The sequence below is a fragment of the Diprion similis genome, chromosome 13 (assembly GCF_021155765.1).
Source record: "Diprion similis isolate iyDipSimi1 chromosome 13, iyDipSimi1.1, whole genome shotgun sequence".
In the NCBI taxonomy this organism is placed as follows: Eukaryota; Metazoa; Arthropoda; class Insecta; order Hymenoptera; family Diprionidae; genus Diprion; species Diprion similis.
Window position 1 is genome coordinate 11,031,314 of NC_060117.1, and position 19,261 is coordinate 11,050,574.

The 19,261-nt window shown below is 38.1% G+C and overlaps 1 protein-coding gene across 1 annotated transcript in view; it reads left to right on the top strand.

Moving 5' to 3' along the window:
* Positions 1–19,261, top strand: part of LOC124413872 (dynein axonemal heavy chain 2) — a 468,252-nt gene that overhangs the window by 53,695 nt on the left and 395,296 nt on the right. The gene's annotated exons all lie outside the window — the stretch shown is intronic.

The window sequence follows — 19,261 nt, forward strand, 5'->3', positions numbered from 1 at the left end:
CATCGACGCGCATCTTGAGAATGATCGAAAAAGTGCTGGGAGTTGGCTGATAAATGATTTCCACTCCCCGTAATTCTTAGGGAATCGACATTATTTCATTGTTGTGACTTGTATTCCCAGTCGCTTAAGATGCCATGAAGAAGTGGAGACGCTCGTTCAACTTGTTAGCACCATTCCAGAAAATATAATCTGTTCTAACACCCTGTCGAGTAATCCAAGCCTGAGGTAGCAGAACACCTTCGCACGTACTCTTCAGCGACTGTAACGACACACGTTTGCCTGTCGTAGAAGTGTTGAGCAGCTCTGCAATTACATACTTGAATTTTGCATCATGATCATGTCGGATAGGCCCCATTGCATATCGAATTTTCTACGAGCATTTGTGCGAGGATGATATTTTTGTATTTCTCATTGTCATCAGAGCTAACGTGGGCATATCACCTATGCGTATGTATCCATGTTGAAGCGAATCGGTGAGTCACCAACCATCAGTCCGGCAGTCGAAAGATTCTGCACCCCGTAAACGGTATCTGAATTGTTATGTTTTTGTTGATGGTCAAGCATTTCAAGATAGTAATACAATGCCGGTTCTGCGTATAGATTCCTGTTACCGACACTTACCGACATTTTCCCCGGACTCAAACCCTTCTCCGCGATGACGTCACAGTCTACTGTACCGACCATAGATCAAAATAGTGCTACCTATTTATCGACCGAAGGTTCAACCTTACCAACAGTGTTATCGGCCAAGGGTCAAAATCTTGCTACTTTACCGACCGTTCCATCGACCGAAGGTGAAAATCACGTAGCTTTATCATCGGTCTCGCTGTTATTTCCCTCTACCGACGGTCGAGGTGTAGCGGAGACGCAAACCCTTCTGTTCCCAACGTGCCCATCTCAGGAATGTTCCGGTTAACTTTGAGCGGCTTACGGGGTGATATTTGACACCCGACATTCCGCAATTAACAGTTCCGAGAATTGTTTTCGTCGACCCGATATCAATTACGTGACATTCTTTTCTCGAAAACTGCTTGTGTGGTCCAGAGACCAGTATGATATCAACCACGTAACATTTGACAATTAATAGTTCCGAGAATGGCTGGGGTGAACCACGTGACATTCCGTTCCCACGATATCGAACCACGTGACGTTTTGTTGGAGACCAAGGTCCGGTGCGTTATCAACCGCGTACCATTCTTATCAAAAGTCCAAAGTCCGAAGTGATATCAACCACGTGACATTCTTTTCCCCCCCACCAAATACCACTCCAGGACTCTCATGTCAGGAACCCTTGTGTTTATGTTTTGCAAACGGAGAAATGTGATATCGTATGGTGGCTCCCATGTTCACCGGATTAAACGACACCACGCGTAATAGACACACGTATAGCTCGCTCTATAAAAAGGATTACCATCACAGCAAACGATCATTCATGTTTAAACTTGTCAAGAGCACGTGAGAAGTAAGAAAGATGGAATCCGCGAAATGTTCTAAATTAATCAACATTATGGAATCTGCGTACAAAATGTTGAACATATCATGGCCAACGGAAATTCAGAAATGGATTAAATTTGGGACGCAAAATATCCGGCTTCTAAACAAAATTCTCCGAAACGCTTCAACGATGGGTGAGAAAACGAAAATTATCACAACGATCGGACTCTTAAAGTCGCTGGGGGAAAAATTCAAACGGCTTCGGAGAACGGGTGACGGTACGCGGAAACAAAGACGAAGCGATCGCGTACACTGGGAGGAATTTGAGTCTGCTTTCGAGGGAAGAATACAAACAGGATCCATCACCAATTTGAAGCATAAAGACGGGGAGAGGTTTCTAGAAGACGCAAAGTTACTTGCTGTGACAAGACTGAAAAACGCTTTGCGGAAAACGGGGAGTCTAAAAGTAAACGCAATCCTGGCTTGTAAATTCAAGGTAAAAAAGGGTGATCACACAGTAGAAGAGAACAAATTCTTCAATACGAAAAACGTAATCATCCTCCAGACAACGAATATTAACGAATGGTTCATCGAAAATGTAACAAACCGTTTGTTAACAAAGGTGGAAGATTTACAGTAAAAGGATTCAGGCTGGTCGTTACTTGAAATTATCAATCTTGCCGTCAACATTAACAAGTATACGCCAGTTCGAGGTAGTCTCCTATACTCCGTTACCGAAGCACATCAGAGATAAGAAGGCTGTGGTGAACATCCGAAACAACGACTCGTATTGCTTTGTTTGGTCGGTCACCGCAGCTCTGTTCCCAGCTAACAACAACAATCCTAACATAACCAGCTCGTATCCACATTTCAGCTCAGTGCTACGGTATGACAGTATAAACTTTCTTATGTCTCTAGATAAAAATACTATTTCAAAATTTGAAAAATTCAACGGACTTTCCATCAATGTTTATGGTATAGACCAAGATGGTGGGGAAAAAAGTGAAATAGTATCGATTCACTTGAGTCAAAATAAGTCTGATAAACCCGTAATTCATCTCTTGGCAGTGGAAACCAAAATTACAGACGATGATGATGATGATGGTGATGATGTTGATATAGAATATTGTGAAAAACATAGGATCTATCATTTTGCTTGGATTCGGAATTTGAAACAAAGAAAAGTACATTTCATTCACAAAACATGTCAAGGGGACAGATATAAAGTGTGGATTCATAGATCCGTTCCGTTTGATGCCCAGCAGTCTCGAAAAATTGGCAACATATTTGAATGAAAATCAAAAAGCAATTACACGTAAATTTTGCACACGCTCTGAAAAATTCGAGTTATTAACCAGGAAAGGTGTTTTTCCGTACGAGTACATGGATGGTTGGAAGAAGCTCGAGGACGTAAAGTTACCACCTAAAGAAAGATTTTATTCAAAATTAAACAACCTAGATATTTCGGATAACGATTACGCACACGCGTGTGAAGTTTGGCAAGCTTTTAACCTTAAAACGTTGGGGGAATATTCAGACTTATATTTGCAAACTGATGTTTTTCTGTTGGCTGACGTTTTTGAAAACTTCCGACGAAATTGTTATGCAACGTACAACCTGGACCCGTTACATTATTTTACAGCGCCCGGTCTTTCGTTTGATGCAATGTTGAAATGTATCGGTATCGAGCTCGAGCTTCTCACTGACATAGATATGCTTATGTTTATAGAAAAAGGTATTCGAGGTGGTGTGTCCCAATGCTCTAATCGATATGCAAAGGCTGACAATAGATACATGGGAGATGCTTCCAATTTAGCGCTCGAAGAGTCTTATCTCATGTACTTCGACGTTAACAACTTGTACGGTGCGGCTATGAGCTTTGCTCTGCCATGCAGTTCTTCCGAATGGATATTAGATTTCAGACAATTCGATGTTTTTGCCATCACAGACGAAGCGGAGTTTAGCTACATATTAGAGGTAGATTTGGAATATCCCGAGGAACTGCATGACATGCATAAAGATTTACCACTGTGTCCGGAAGACTACATACCTCCCATCTCAGAAAGTAAGCAACCGAAATTGACGACCACGCTACTTTCCAAGCAAAACTACGTTGTTCATTACCGCGTTTCGAAACAATGCTTAGAATTAGGTTTAAAACTAGCTAAAATTCATAGAGTTCTCAAGTTCAGACAAACACCGTGGCTCAAAAAGTACATAGATTTAAATACAGACTTACGCAAAAAATCAAACAATAAATTCGAAAAAAACTTCTATAAACTGATGAACAACGCTGTTTTCGGTAAGACAATGGAAAATGTTAGGAAGTATAGAGATGTCAGGCTGATCACGAAATGGGATGGAAGATACGGTGCTAGAGCTACTATAGCCAAACCAAATTTCCACAGTTGTACAATCTTTGATAAAGATATGATAATAGTCGAATTGCGTAGAACGACAGTCAAACTCAACAAACCATTGTATGCAGGCTTCCCCATTTTAGATCTTGCGAAGACCTTTATCTACGATTTTCACTACAAGTATATTGAAACGAAATTCGGACATCACGCAAAATTAATGTACACTGACACGGATAGTTTGATATATCACTTCACCGTTCCCAACATTTACGAATGCATCAAACAGGACTTGGATAAATTTCATACCTCCGATTATCCACCTGACAACGTCTACGGAATACCGTTGGTTAACAAAAATGTTCTGGGTTTGATGAAATATGAGTGTAACGGAAAAATAATGGCGGAATTTATTGACTTGAGAGCGAAGTTGTACTCATTCAGAGTGATGGGGGAGGGTAAGGATGAAAAACGAGCCAAGGGTGTCAAAGGATCCCTGTTAAAAACTATAACCTTCAATGATTACTTGAAGTGTACTTTAGAACACGAAAATTTAGTCAAACATCAGAGTCTGATACAGAGTCAGAAGCATCAAGTCTATACCATTGAACAGAAAAAAGTAGCACTGAGCTGGAACGACGATAAGCTTATCGTATTTTGAAATATAACCGATACGCTGCCGTGGGGACACAAGACCTGCATATAAACTGAACCTTATAGTAATTTCGGTGAAAAATAGGATTGTATTTCTATATGTAGTGTATAAAATAAAACTTTCGCAAGCCTTTCGTGAACCTTTTTGAAAGTTTTGTAGACTTCTGAAAACTTGTTATACCTTTTGTTAATCCTCTTGGAATTTTTGTCAGCCTTTTGGAAACCTATTACACGTTTAGTAAACCTTTCGTGAACCTTTTTGGAACTTTTGTAGCCTTCTGAAAACTTTTTATACCTTTTGCAAACCTTGTGGAAACTGTTTGAAACTTTGAGAACTTTTTATAACTTTTGCAAACCCTTCGACAACCTTTTTGGATTTTTTGTAAGCTTCTGAAGACGTTTTAAACCTTTTTCAAGCCTTTTTAACCTTTTGAAAACAATTTGAAACTTGAAAACATTTTTCACAACTTTTGTAAGCCATTCGTGAACCTTTTTGAAACTTTTGTTAACTTCTGAAATCTTGTTATACCTTTTGTTAACCCTCTTGAAACTTTTGTCAGCGTTTTGGAAACCTATTAAACCTTTTGTAAATCTTTGGTAATCATTTTTGAAACTTTTGTGAACTTTTCAGAACTTTTGTAAGCTTCTGAAGACTTTTTGAACTTTTTTAAGCCTTTATGAAGCTTTTTCAAACTCCTGAGAACAGTATAAAACTCTTTTTTGTAACTTTTGTAAGCCTATCGCGAACCTTTTTGGAACTTTTGTAAACTTTTGAAAACTTTTTATACCTTTTTATACCAGACAAAACTGCGATATTCACGTTTGTAACACTAGAGACGTGTATACAAAGATCGTGTGAACACCAATGTGTCTTACTCGCACACAGTTTGAAGATGTGTGCTACGCATGTTTAAATGTAAGTACGGGTTTCTAGTGATCGGTAAAAGCAATGAGCTCAACCAAACACGATAAAGGATTCGATGCATTCATCAGTCTGGAAAAGTAATAAAATCTTACGTTTTCAAAAGGCGAGACGCAGTAGCGTTGCAGACTCAATTGCGTTAACATGCAGAGCTCCGAAATTTCAAGGCAAAAAGAACTCCTACATCAGATCGCTCAAGCGAGTACAGCGATTCGTCGAAAACACAGATTGCTCAAGTCGGGCAAGGAATCTACGGCTTAGAGGTTGAGCGACGTTTTCAAACCTGTAGTGACTCCGTTGCGAGAACTGGTGAATGTCACAAAAGAGACAAAACCTGTGAAACAAGAACTGGAAGAAATTAAAGAAGAAATTAAGCAGATGAAAAATGAAACGAAAACTGAAACGGTCTCAGTAATGGACGATTTCTTTGCTTCGGCAGGAGATGAAACAATCGTAGAAACACCTGTTGATGAAACGGAGAATGAGTATTTTGAAATTATGAGAGATGAGACGAGGAAAAGTAAATTGGACAACGTGTACGGTGTACGCAATCGCTCAAACGGACTAATGGTTGGTGATTCGTTAATGATTTTTGAGAGTGATCACATTCGTATTGGTGATACACTCTACCCAAAAACTCGGGGTTTGCTGGAACTTTTGTTCAAAAAGAAACCGGACAGGTCGTATGTGAGCGACGGAGATCGGGAAAATTATGGAAACATAATCCTCAAAACGAACGCACATAAAAAGTATTACTCATCTGATGGAGCTATTCGAAGCGATAACAGTTACAAATTCAAGAATGTCGTTGCCGAATTGTTGGATAATTTCTCACCACCCCAGCAAAAGGGTAAAGGTTTACTTCCGCAAGCTGTGATCACTCGACAAGGTGTTCAAACGGAATACGTTTTCTGGGACGATCCAAACGAGTTAGTGGAGCGTCTTCCTCTACTCCTAGCATCTCAGGCGGCGGGAAATCCGAGTCACAACAACGAAATAATGTCCATTATCGAAGAACTGCGCAAAGCAAGAATTATTTATTAAGCAGCATCCGTCGCTTCTGGATTCATCTCCGACAATTCCTAAAAGTTGTAAAAAGAATGTTTTCAAGAGTTTTCAAAAAGTTTTCAAAAAGGTTGACAAAATATATCAAACGTTTTCAGAAGTTCACCAAAGTTCTAAAAAGGCTTACGAAAGGCTTGCAAAATATATAATAGGTTTCTAAAAGGCTAACTAAAATTCCAAGTGAGTTAACAACAGGTACAAAAAGTTTTCGGAAGCTTACAAAAGTTTACGAGACGTCTAAAATGAAATATCAAAAACCTAACACTACGTAAAAACGCATTTGGTCTATACGTTACGGTAGAAGGAAATTGTACTGATTGTGAGCTTGCGACAAGCCTATTGTATTCCCAGATAGTATTGGCAATCTTCCAGGAGGCTACTGATACAAGCTGTGGATCTAAGCTGTAAAACCAATATCGTCAAAAAAAAAAAAAAAACGATGGAAATTCTATTATTTAATTTTAATGAATTATCTGATTTACGACCATCGAGAACAAATTATTAATGAAAGATTTACCTCTGTAACTGTATTTTGTGAATATTATTATCATTATTATTTCAAACTATTTGTACCTCAGCAAAATAAAAAATTAACTCGTATATTGGAACAGTTCATATAATTCTATGACACCAAGTTCAACCACGCTTCAGCATTTGATCCCATCTTTGACGGAGCTGTACTCTGATATAATCATGTTTTGCGTTCCAAGAGCGATAGTTACCCGATACCGCAGATCTCGAGGCTCTTACTGTACACTACCTCAGCTGTTGGTTGACTTTAGACGCTATCCTTGACCGAGTCCGCTCCAACCTCATCGCTGACCTGAAACACAACTTGGCAAAATTTCATCTTTGCTCGTTGGTGTTCGAAATAGCACTTTCTTAGGTTTCAAAAACTCAATTCGAAGTTGAATTGTCTTTTTCACGAAATAAAACCTGAGTGACTTTGGACTTTTGATGAGAATGGCACGCGGTTGATAACGCACCAGATCTTGGACTCAAACAGAACGTCAGGTGGTTCGATATCGTGGGAACGGAATGTCACGTGGTTCACCTCAGCCATTCTCAGAACTATTATTCGTCGAATGTTACGTGGTTGGTATCATCCTGGTCCTTGGACCACACAAGCAGTTTTTGAGAAAAGAATGTCACGTAATTGATATCGGGTTAACGAAAACAATTCTCGGAACTGTTAATTGCGGAATGTAGGGTGTCAAATATCACACCGCAAGCCGCTCAAAGTTGACCGGAACATTCCTGAGATGGGTACGTTGGGAACAGAAGGGTTTGCGTCTCCGCTACACCTCGACCGTCGGTAGGGGGGAATCACAGCGAGACCGATGGTAAAGCCACGCGATTTTGACCTTCGGTCGATGGAACGGTCGGTAATGCAGCAAGATTTTGACCCCCGGCCGATAACACTGTTGGTAAGGTTGAACCTTCGGTCGATAAATAGGTAGCACCATTTTAATCTACGGTCGGTACAGTAGACTGTGACGTCATCGCGGAGAAGGGTTTGGTGTGGGGAAAATGTCAGTAAGGGTCGGTAAGACGCAAGACTTCTTCTTCTTGACGAATTTTTTGCATGTTGACTCGACTAACCCTACAACGATACTGTTTCTTCTTCATAAATGATGATGTATTTCATAACGTTCTCGTGTTCCCAAAATTGTCAAATCCCTTGCTGTATCGACTATTATCGAGCTCTCTATCATTGCCGATGACGACAAATCTATGCTTGTTGCCATTCCAAATGGTTATGCCCAAGTCTTCAAACTGTGTGTAAGATACATCGGTGTGGACGTAATCGTTGTAGAAGTGTTTTACATTCATTTCGTCTCCTCGAATAAGACTAGCAAGTTAGAAATGCTTAGGGATTCGAGCGTACGTCTGATGTAGATAGAAGCAGTCCACGCCATGATGTCTCCCTATACAGTAACATCTGCGCATGTTGTCCAGCTTCTCGCACGCTACGTCATCGCATACCACGAAGGAGTTAATTTGCCCCTCGTTCGGAAATTACTCGATACCGTTCAAGCACTTGTATCAGAAACCTGTGATTCGGCTGAATGAGAGATTTTAAGTGAACGCGAACGTTTTCAAACCTCATACCATTTGGCTGGGTTGAAAGTTTCAGTAGAGCGCTGTTTTTTCCTTCAGTTAGATGGCCGGCCGAATACTGCACGTACGCTACTCGGTGACAGGTCAACATGCCGGATATTCCGTTTTTCATTTTTTATCTATTTGTTCAAGTTTGTCACCAGCAGCGTGATTGATTATTCTCGAACTGCATCTTGAACACGACTGATCCGATTATATACAGCCTGTTTCATTCCAAGTGTCGAGAATAGGAGGAGCTTTGTCGGAGCTAAATTACGCCCCTAACAAACGCGAGAGAGCATTGAACTCAATAAATACCTGTGAATGAATAACAATCGGATTAGCCGTTGTTGACATTTTCTTCCTACGCTAAGATGATGTATTGTCTATTGTCGTTGTATTCCGACTGTCGATATTTTCCTAGTTGTTGATTGGCTGAGGGGGCGTATTTTAACTCCGACTAAGCTCCTCCTATTCTCGACACTTGGAATTAAACAGGCTGAATAAATACTCCGTTTTTGAACACTTCTCCTCAGTTGATGAACAGACATGATTGTGCACACTTGTCACCCTAAGTGATCTCCGAAAAAGCAATCACGCGGGAACGGTTTAGTAAATAGCATTACCAATAAACTTCTGATCGAGTTACATGTTCCTGATTACCAGTACTGCAGTCCCGATATGAACTTGGCGAAACGACTCGCGAGCGTAAATTCTAGTATCAATCCTCTTGATGCAGCGTACAACGACCATGATATAGCTTATTCGAAAATTTGTGGGAATATTGAAGTTTGACTCGTCGCGGATACAATATCAGCCGAAAAAGTCTGGAAACTGGTTTATGCAAAGCACGCAAAATTGGGTGAAAAAGCGACAGCTTTGGCTGTAACTCACACGATGTACGTGGAAACAAAGTTAGGCATGTGATGATGGAAACCTAAGAATATTAGAATCCGACGCACGGTGACAAAGTCTATGATCTCTGTAGGGTATGCATGTGAAGAGGTATGCGTGAGAGAGTGGGGATAATATCGCTACGATAAGCGAGACGGTAGTTGGAATAAAGTATCAATCACGAACACCTCGTCTTCTTCTTTCCTCTCCTTGCTCGGACATTACAATCTCGACCAACAGGGCGAAAATAGTCATAAGATCTGTACTCAAAAGTGCTCGTGAAGCTGTGAGAGAAGAAGGTGGTGAACGAAACGTTTCACCCTACGGATTCCCGCGAGTTAGTGGATTTTTACCTCTCCTCTTAATTATTTTTACTGGTCTTACAAGCCACGGGTACAGTAGCTGGATATGGAGCAGGTATAGCAAATGCTGTGAATGACGCAAACGTGGCTAAACGGGAATCGGAGAAAAGCCAACGGTACAACAAGACGATGGAAGCCATCACTTTAGGTGAAGGTCTCCATCTTAAGCCGTACAAGATGGGTTCAAAATTTATATGGCAGATAAAGTAATTACCAATTCTACCGGTAGCTATGAAATTGAGGATATTGTGAATTAGGTTAAAAATGCTTCGCGAAGTACTGACATTGTAATCCGCTTCAAGCTGAACAATAACACGCTATTTAGTGAAATCAAATGTAGCCACATCGTAAATTCTGAACCGAATGAATCCGTTGATTGGCTTCTCAGATTCGCACCATGTGTATTGGCTGCCAGAAGAACTCAGTAATCCGATATACCTGTAGTCATTCTCAATGTCAACGCGTTGCGAGTCAAATGTAGGATTATAAGAAGTGCCAACATCACGAGCGCAAAGTGCACACTATTCATGAATTCTTCCCGATCGTTTCACCCGGATATAAGATCGTGGAAGGTCCGTCGCATTTCATCTACCGTCCGATCTCCGTTAGAACTATACATTACATACAGCTTCGGTTAGTTAATCAAGACAGAGCCCCGGGTACCTTTCGTGATGAAAGATGAGTGTTGTATACATATAACAGTTGAGCCAAGAAAAGTTATGATGATGAGTTGACATGTCCCGATCAAGTCAGTCATCGGTCGATTCTCAAACCGTTAACACATCGGTTCGTAGACTTTCTGATAGCTCTTGCGCCGAAGCTGACACCCTTTGGCAAAGGAGTTTCCGACAAATAAAATTTTCCATTTTGCTGTTTCGTTGCCTGTTACGTACCATGGAGAAGGAAATCTTGAAATTTCAAACGCCTGTCATCTATGATAAATCAACCGCACAGCTAGAAAGACACGGACACTGACTTTATGCATCGTCAAAGTTTCAACAATAGCGATACGATTTGCATTAGCCGTCAAGATTGGAGTTCATGTACATTACCGAGCAAGAAATCACTGCATTTCTCTGGGACATTGGTTAAATCAGATGGTACTGCAACAACAATCACATCCCTGGTTAATAATGCCATCTGCCATTTGTTCGAAGATGTACGGTACGAACTAAACGCTGTGGAGATTGATAAATGCGAAAAGGTTGGTGTGATCTGCTTGTCGAGGCGTGGTTTATAGAAAATGCCGGATGGCTTGATATTACAGAAATGAAAAAATAACCGATGCTGCTTGTAACTTCGATATAGTTATTCTTCTGATCATGATGTAGGCCAAGAGCCGGGGATTTTTTTTCTGCAATCTTCTACACACGAAATTTTATTGTTGGAACATGTTCAGGGGTGTCCACTGAATATAAATCCAAGTTTGCGTCACGGTGGGGTGCCCGCGTTAGCCGCCATCTTGGAAAACACGTTTTATCAAATATCTCGTGAACCGTGCATTGTACGACAAAAATAGTAGGAATCATTTTCGTAGATAATAACATTTTCTACAACTTTTTCTCATAACTATTTTCTGTACAATGCATAGATTTTTATTTATAGCGCTCCAAACTTTTTTTAATTTGTTTATTGCTAAATATATAGTTAACGGTTGATGATACATGAAAAATGGTAATGACTAAATTTATAGAACATAAAATTTATAAAGTTTATCTAAAACTTTTTTTGGTGAAATGTACACTATAAGAGCTATAGCTTGATAAAACTTGCACCTCGTAAATTATCAGTGGAAATGTTGGTCGTTACTACGAGCGGAAAACATTTCGTATCGGATAAAACGGCATAAGATGTTCAGAAATTATTAATACTACTATTATAAATAATAATTAATGTTATCATCATATTATATTTTTATTATATTATTTTATTTTATATTGTATCATTTATAATATGAATTTATTTATTTATTTTCCGTTTTTGTCAAAAAATTAATTTGCAGCAATTAAACTCTGTTATCCCCTTCTCCACCTTTCCCTTCTCATTATTATTATTATCATTATTTTTATTATTATTTAACTCAATTAATCTAATCACGGATCCGGGAGTCCGTCACTCCGTGCATAATGCATTTCACCTGCCATAAAAAAAAAAAAAAAAAAAAAAATTAATTCATGTTATAAATAATATAATATAAAATAAAATAATATGATAAAAATATAATATAATAATAACATTAATTATTATAAAATATAATATAATAATAACATTAATATAATATCAAATAAAATAATATAATAAAAATATAATAATAACATTAATTATTATTTATAATATGAATTTATTTAGCTCCACTTATTAACGTAACCCTACTTTTATTAACACTAACATGTAGTCTATTTATCTTTAACCATTCTTCCACTCTGACTATTTTCTCATTGAGGTTATAGTTGATTTCTCTACTTGCATATCCTGTTGTATAAATCAACGCATCAGCCGCGAACAACCTTTTTACATGATTATCGTTAATAGCCTCTATAATTTCTCTGATATATAACAGGAGTAACAAAGGTCCTAATGCTGACCCCTAAGAAACGCCTACATCGACAATAATGGGAGTTGACCGAATTCCACTAAATTTTACAGTCTGTGATCCATTTTGCACATAAGTTTTAAACCTAATTGATACTGCCCCCTTTATTCCATACCATAGTGATTTTGTAATCAATATTTGTCTGTCCACTATTTTAAATGCTCTTCTTTGAACTAAGAAAACCATTGTTATAATTTTTCCTTCCCCTATTCTTCTTTTTCAGTCCAAGATTACCCTCTGTGAAGCAGTTTCGTATGAATGCTTTGCCCTAACATCCAATTGACATTCTTGAAGCAACTCATTATTTTCTGAGTATTCTATTCATTGTTTCTACACAATTACCTCCAGTGTTTTCTTATATAACTTAATTTTGTTTGTTTCTTGAACAGGTATCGGAACTACAATCGGTTCTCTCCACTCCCCAAGCAACACTACTTCTTCGCATAACTTATTTAACATATTTTCGCTCGCCTACAAACATCTACAGTTTTATTCCTTAGCTGCTGAAATACTTTACAGTCACACTCAGCCTTACTTACATACGCTTCGCCGGGTGCTTCGTCCCTTTGCTCTATCAATTGCTGTATGCATCTACAATCCCATTATTTTCTCTTCCATTTCTGTCTTAGTAGAGTTGTTTTTGTGGTGCAGTTATATTGGAACATTAGACAATCTCTCAAACCGTCGAATTAGCTAACCTGTCAATACCTTCTCCTTCAATAGCATCGAAACAATTTTTATAATAGGGAACTTGCATGTTTTTTAATTTTAATTTCATTCGAAAGTAGAATGAAAAATAATGAATCCCCCAAGACAGTTTTTTTTTACGAGCCATATTAACGCCAGAAAATAATTTTTTGTCCTCTGAATTTTCTCGACAAATTTGAATCGGCAGCCATTTTGCTGGACCCCTCTATCAGCGCCGCCGGGTGTCACGTTTGGGAACTATGCTCGGCTATCAACACTGTCTGTTTCGAGCAAGCCGGAATCCTAACTTTATTATACACCATGTATATAGTTAAATGTAGTTTGCAGGGAATAGTGAGGTTATTATTATAAAACAATGAATAAAGTCAAATACAAAGTCGTGAAAGGCACTTCCGAGAACCTACCTTCAGATCCGGAAATGCTTTCGTCATTCATGTCAAACAGTGATTGTTTTTCAGGAGCGGAAATGCGTAACGTCAAAACTGAAAGGTATGTATGTATACTCTTTGATCATTTTCACAATTAGTATAGGTATAACGGGTTTTTGGCCACTTTGGAGTATATAGGAGTTCGGCGGTCTCGCGCTTTTATTTGAATCTTTGAATTTTTTTTTTTTTTTTTAACTTGGCGTCGAGACACTGCCGTGTCTCTTCATAAGATAAAATTTGGATAGTCAATATATGTTGGATAGTCAAATCTTTGAATTTTATTGGATTTATTGGATCTTTAAATTTTAATTGGATAGTCAAATCTTCAAAAAATTTTGTCTGCTGTCCACAGATCTATGCGGCCTAACTATGGAGATAGTGCTATAGGATATGTACAAGTATTAAGAGAAAAGGGGACATGTACAGTCGAAGCAAAAATCTGCCCAGAACATAGAATACGAAATAAAAATTATACTGTCAGAGTAGTAATAAATGAAGAGGACAATACTGTGATGAGTGCTGTTTGTGATGACTGCGCTGCTTCAATGGGTATTTCTATAATATATTGTAAGCTGAAGCTACAATAATTATCACATGTATGTTCTAAAATTATATCGAAACATTTCCAGGTGGTTGCAAACGTGCTCTGGCTTTATCAGCTTGGATTCATCGTCGCACAGAAGAGCCTGCTCCTACATCTATCGCATGCTAATGGAAGAAACCAAAACTATCCGACGTTGGAACAAGTATTAAATATAAGAAAATTTTGGATATAGTACCATTAGGATCTGTTGCTGTAGATGGCCAAAATGATAATCAACAGGAAACTTTTCTTGAAAAGATATTAAAATCAGGAAAATCAGACACTGGCAGTCATTTGATAAAATTTTTTAGCAAAAGTTTGCTTCAAGGGTTATCAATGCACCAGAATGCTGTATTGTATGATGGCGACAAACAGGATGTACAAGCATTTCTCGATTATGTTGCTGCAAAATTAACCAATGAAGCTTGTACAGCAGCGTGCTCTACTACGATGAATCAAAATGAAAACCACAGTTTGTATGAACTGCGTTATGGACGTATCACTGCATCGGTAATATATGAAGCTGCACATTCTAACACAATTGATGGAACTTGGGTAGAAAAATTTTGAGTGCACAAAGTTTTGATACGATTGCAATGAAAAGAGAAAGAATGTTGGAATCTCAAGTGCTACAAAAAGTGACTAATCGATTGCAAAGAAAAGTAGACAAGTGTGGACTCCCACTAAGTGCCAAATTTCCTGAATTTGGTGCTTCCCCAGATGGTATTTGTGATGATGCTGTTATTGAAGTGAAGTGTCCAATGAGTTCAAAGACTGTAGAAAATTATTATACTGATGGAAAAATTCAAAATAAGTTCAAGGCCCAGATTCAGCTGCAAATGCTTTTTCATGAGAAAAATAAAGGATATTTTTACATCACAGATCCAGGATTTGAGGACAATGGAGATGTTCTCATTGTAATAGAGAATTTCGATGAAAATTATATTACAGCAGTGATGAAGAGAGCAAGTGCTTTTTGGAGTAAGGTAATATTCCCAGAACTGATGCGCTGATTTTATTATTGATAAGATAGATATCCTCATATTTGTATATTAATGTAATTCATTTCGAGAAATTTTAATAAAACCGAAAATGTATAATCAAAATAGAATACAATAATAATTATCTTGAAGTATAATATTATTAAATGATTTTTCATATTATGTCATACTGGATAATTTCAAATTTGCTTTATCACTTCACTTTGCAAATTTACTAAACGTGAAGCAATTAACACAGCAGAATTCAAGTAGTCCAGTAGTTTATTGTCTACACGTGTGTGAATGTCCAGAAATTGAAAATTTCTTATATGGTTGATTATTCTTTCCATATGTATTCTGAGACTGGCAATTTGTTTAGTTAGTCTTACATCACTTTTGCTACTCTATGTATTCTGACTAACTGATGGAGGTCTGATTAAGGTGCATTTTTTTCATGAGCTGCACATCCAGCTGTTTCTAAAGCCTCGGTCTGCCATCACTTTTAAATTTTCTGGCAAAACATCTAAGTATCCACACTTCTCGACTATTGACATATCAGTGCACCTTCCACAAATTCCATCTGATATAAAATTTATAAGGCCATCAGCAGTCACAGATATAAGATACTTAGCGGTATTACATTTTTTATAATCCGACCAAGTCAATGCCTGATTACATGCATCAGACGGTTTTTCGATTTCTATTTTGAAACAGTCTATAATGCTTTCAATGTCACTATACCTGTATCGAAAGTGTATAGGAAGGTTCAACATTATTTGCTGCTTGCTTGGCCAAACAATAAACTGTTTCAACTGTAGAGCTATGAGTTTTATATTTTTATTGAAAACTCTGCTTGCTTGCGTTTCCGATAAACCAAATTCATTTCCTAGCACAAGAAATGGTAGATTCAGCTTAACTTTCTCCAGTGTCAAGTAGATCTTCCTTACACTAATGCTGCATTCTTCATGTAATAAGTCTATTAAGTACATTGATTCTTTGCGTACACCTAAATACAGCAAAGGATTGTTTTCAATTAATCTTTTCGTAGAACTTTTTATACACCACTTTGGCCAACAATTCATCCCTTATTTTTTTTTTCTTCATTGCTTGTACCCGATGATTGAGTAAAACTTATCTTGTAAGATGAACTAGTATCGAGGGTATCGAAAGATAAATCCATACTACTGACTTTATCAAGCACCTCATTCATCCGTAAAAAATCCGCATCAAAATTACTGCCAACAAGGACACTGCGAGATACAGCAACTGCTTGGGAAGCTTTGTCTTCATTTTGAATGCTGGTTTGTGTCCATTTATTCGCTGTGCTTGGCTTATAAACTTGTCCAAGCTTACTGTTATGAAGTTTTACCAATGGTTGCAATACACGCGGATCAGAACGGAAAATACTCGACGCACTGCACTCTTCACTTTTTGCACCCAATGAACAATCTCCAGTGTCTTGAATATCAAACTGATCATCGACGTTCATAGACCTATAGGCTGGATTGTTTGAAATGTTCAAATTAAAACGAGGAACAACACCCTCCTTTAGTATTTTTATTTTTCCAAACTGTTTATATGCAGTGCAGTTTTTCAAATCATTATCAAGCTATAAAGAATAATACAGTTTATTACACTGATTTAATGTAAGTTTCATTCGAATGTATAAGAAGGTATTCACTTACATCAAGATGATCTTCGCAGCAATAACTAGTTTTTTTCAGTTTTTTACTTTTGTCAAACCCAACTGCATCGCACCAAGACTTCCGTTTTAATACATTATTTGGCACTCGGATAAATATCTTTTCTGAAGTTGAACTTGTTGTATTTTTACGAGAGGGTACAAAACAATACATGTACCAATCTAAATTTGGTTGCAGAGCTGATGGATCCATTGTTGTCTTTTTATTTTAACCAAACTAAAAGTTATTGTTAGGATAGCAAAGTATCTGATTTATCGACACCCTACAATATCGATCGTTAGATCCTCGGGTCGACCGGACTCAACCCCTTCCGGTGCGAGCCAGTCTGAATCTCGCTGCCGTCCGACGCGCACACGAGGTTATGCAAACCCACGCGTATTTTGTAAATCACAAATAAAGAAACTTGTGTCATATAATAAATAGACACCTGAACAATTTATTTACCTGCCCAATAGGTTATGGGCCCAGGATGCTATATAACTCGCGATAAAATAAGGATTCAAGTCGCGAGTGAAAAATTCGGCGGCAACGTGGCCGCGACGTGTAGCGAAACGTGAAAACAAAAAAAAAAAAAAGTCGATACGGGAAAACCGTTTTGAACAGACTCAAGTGAAGTGAATAATTACGAAATAAATCATAAACAAGAGTATCGATATGACGTCACTAACAAAAATCGAGCCGCTAAACGCGGAAAATTACGATACGTGGAAACTCCAAATGGAGGCGATATTGGTGAAACACGACACGTGGTCATACGTAGACGGTACAAAAGTTTTACCAAGCACTGGAGACACCGAAATCGCAGCCTGGAAAAGTGCAGACGCAAAGGCGAAAGCTGATATGATTTTATCGATTAGTCCATCCGAGTTGAACATCATTCGTGGGTGTAGTACATCAAGAGAAGTGTGGTTGAAAATAGAGTCGACGTTTCAGTCAAAAGGTCCAGCGCAAAAAGCGACAATAACATTTTGACAACGCCAACTATGCTTCACAGCTTCAAATATTAATATTGCAGGTTAGGATTCCGGCTTGCTCGGAGCAGACGGTGTTCACAGCCGAGCATTGTGCCCGTACGTGTCACCTGGCGGTGCTGATAGAGGGGTCCAGCAAAATAGTTACCGGTTCAAATTTACCGAGAAAAATTAGTGGAAAAGAAAAAAATATTGCAGCGTTAATGTTGCTCGAAAAAAGAAGCTGTCTTGGGAAATTCATTATTTTTCATCCTACTTTCGAGTCCAATAGAGGAATATAGAGATTTCAAGTGCATGCAGGTTCCCTATTCTTCTAAATCTATCTTTGTCCACTCGCTTATAATCTTTGTAAGTAATAACTTTGTTCTCATATACTACCAATTTTACATTCTAGTACAACACGATTGCTGAACAATCCGTTATCTTGAGCTCATGCCATATATCGGTTTTCATCATATGATTCAAAAAAACTAAGTCTATTGTTTCAGAATTCATTATAATTCTGATTAGTTCTTCCATTAGCTTTCTCAACACCACAGAATCCATCACTCCAGTAAATTTGTTTTGAGTTCAAATTCATATCTTTGTTCAAGTCGCCCATGGTAAATATATCATTCTGCATATTGCTGACACAAGTTTCCTCAAGAAAGTCAATAAAACTAGCATCCTTACCATTAGGCGTGTGATAGACTACCACAAATACCCTTGTACAGTTTTTTTCTTCAATTTTCACCGTTGTGCACCAATTTTTGCTGCATGTCTCAATAGCTATTACATCAAATTTTATTCGAGTATCTATGTATGATGATACTCCGCCCGTTCTATGACATTCTGAATCACCTCACACGCATTCATACTCGTTGATGTATAATTTGTGATTCTCTACATGTTGTCTTATATATGCGTTTCTGTAAATCCTATTATGCTAGGTTTATATTTCTTTATCAGTACGTTCTCCATTTCACATTTATGTTTCAAAAATTTTTACCGACGCATGCATTACCGGCATTCGCAAAATGTCGGTAACAAATGTCACCAAAATGAGATTTTGGCGTTGTTCGTAATCGAAAACCAGATCAGCTGCCATTTCGTCATTTCACCATCAAATCTCATGGGACTGGGCCCAAAATGTGTGTTTCATCACCGCCGAGTGGCATTATACGGGAGATTTCGATCCATTAAGTACAACTTTGAAAATTTGGCCAATTTCTGTGGGTGGTAACCAATCTGTGAAATTTTTTTTCCAAATTTTGAAAAATTAAAAAGCGGTCCACTTTTTGCCAAAATAAGGCATTAATTGCCCAAGTTTCACTCTGATTACTTGAGTGGTAAAGAAGTTTTACATCCCCACGTTTTCGAGGCGTACAACGCGTCTTTATAAGCACCTTAAACATCTTTCACCAAAATTTGGCCTGCTTTCTTTGACACATTTTTTGACTATCTAAAAAAATCGATCAGAGTAACGGCAGGGAACAGCTTCGGTAAATTATTAACTCTATGCAGCATT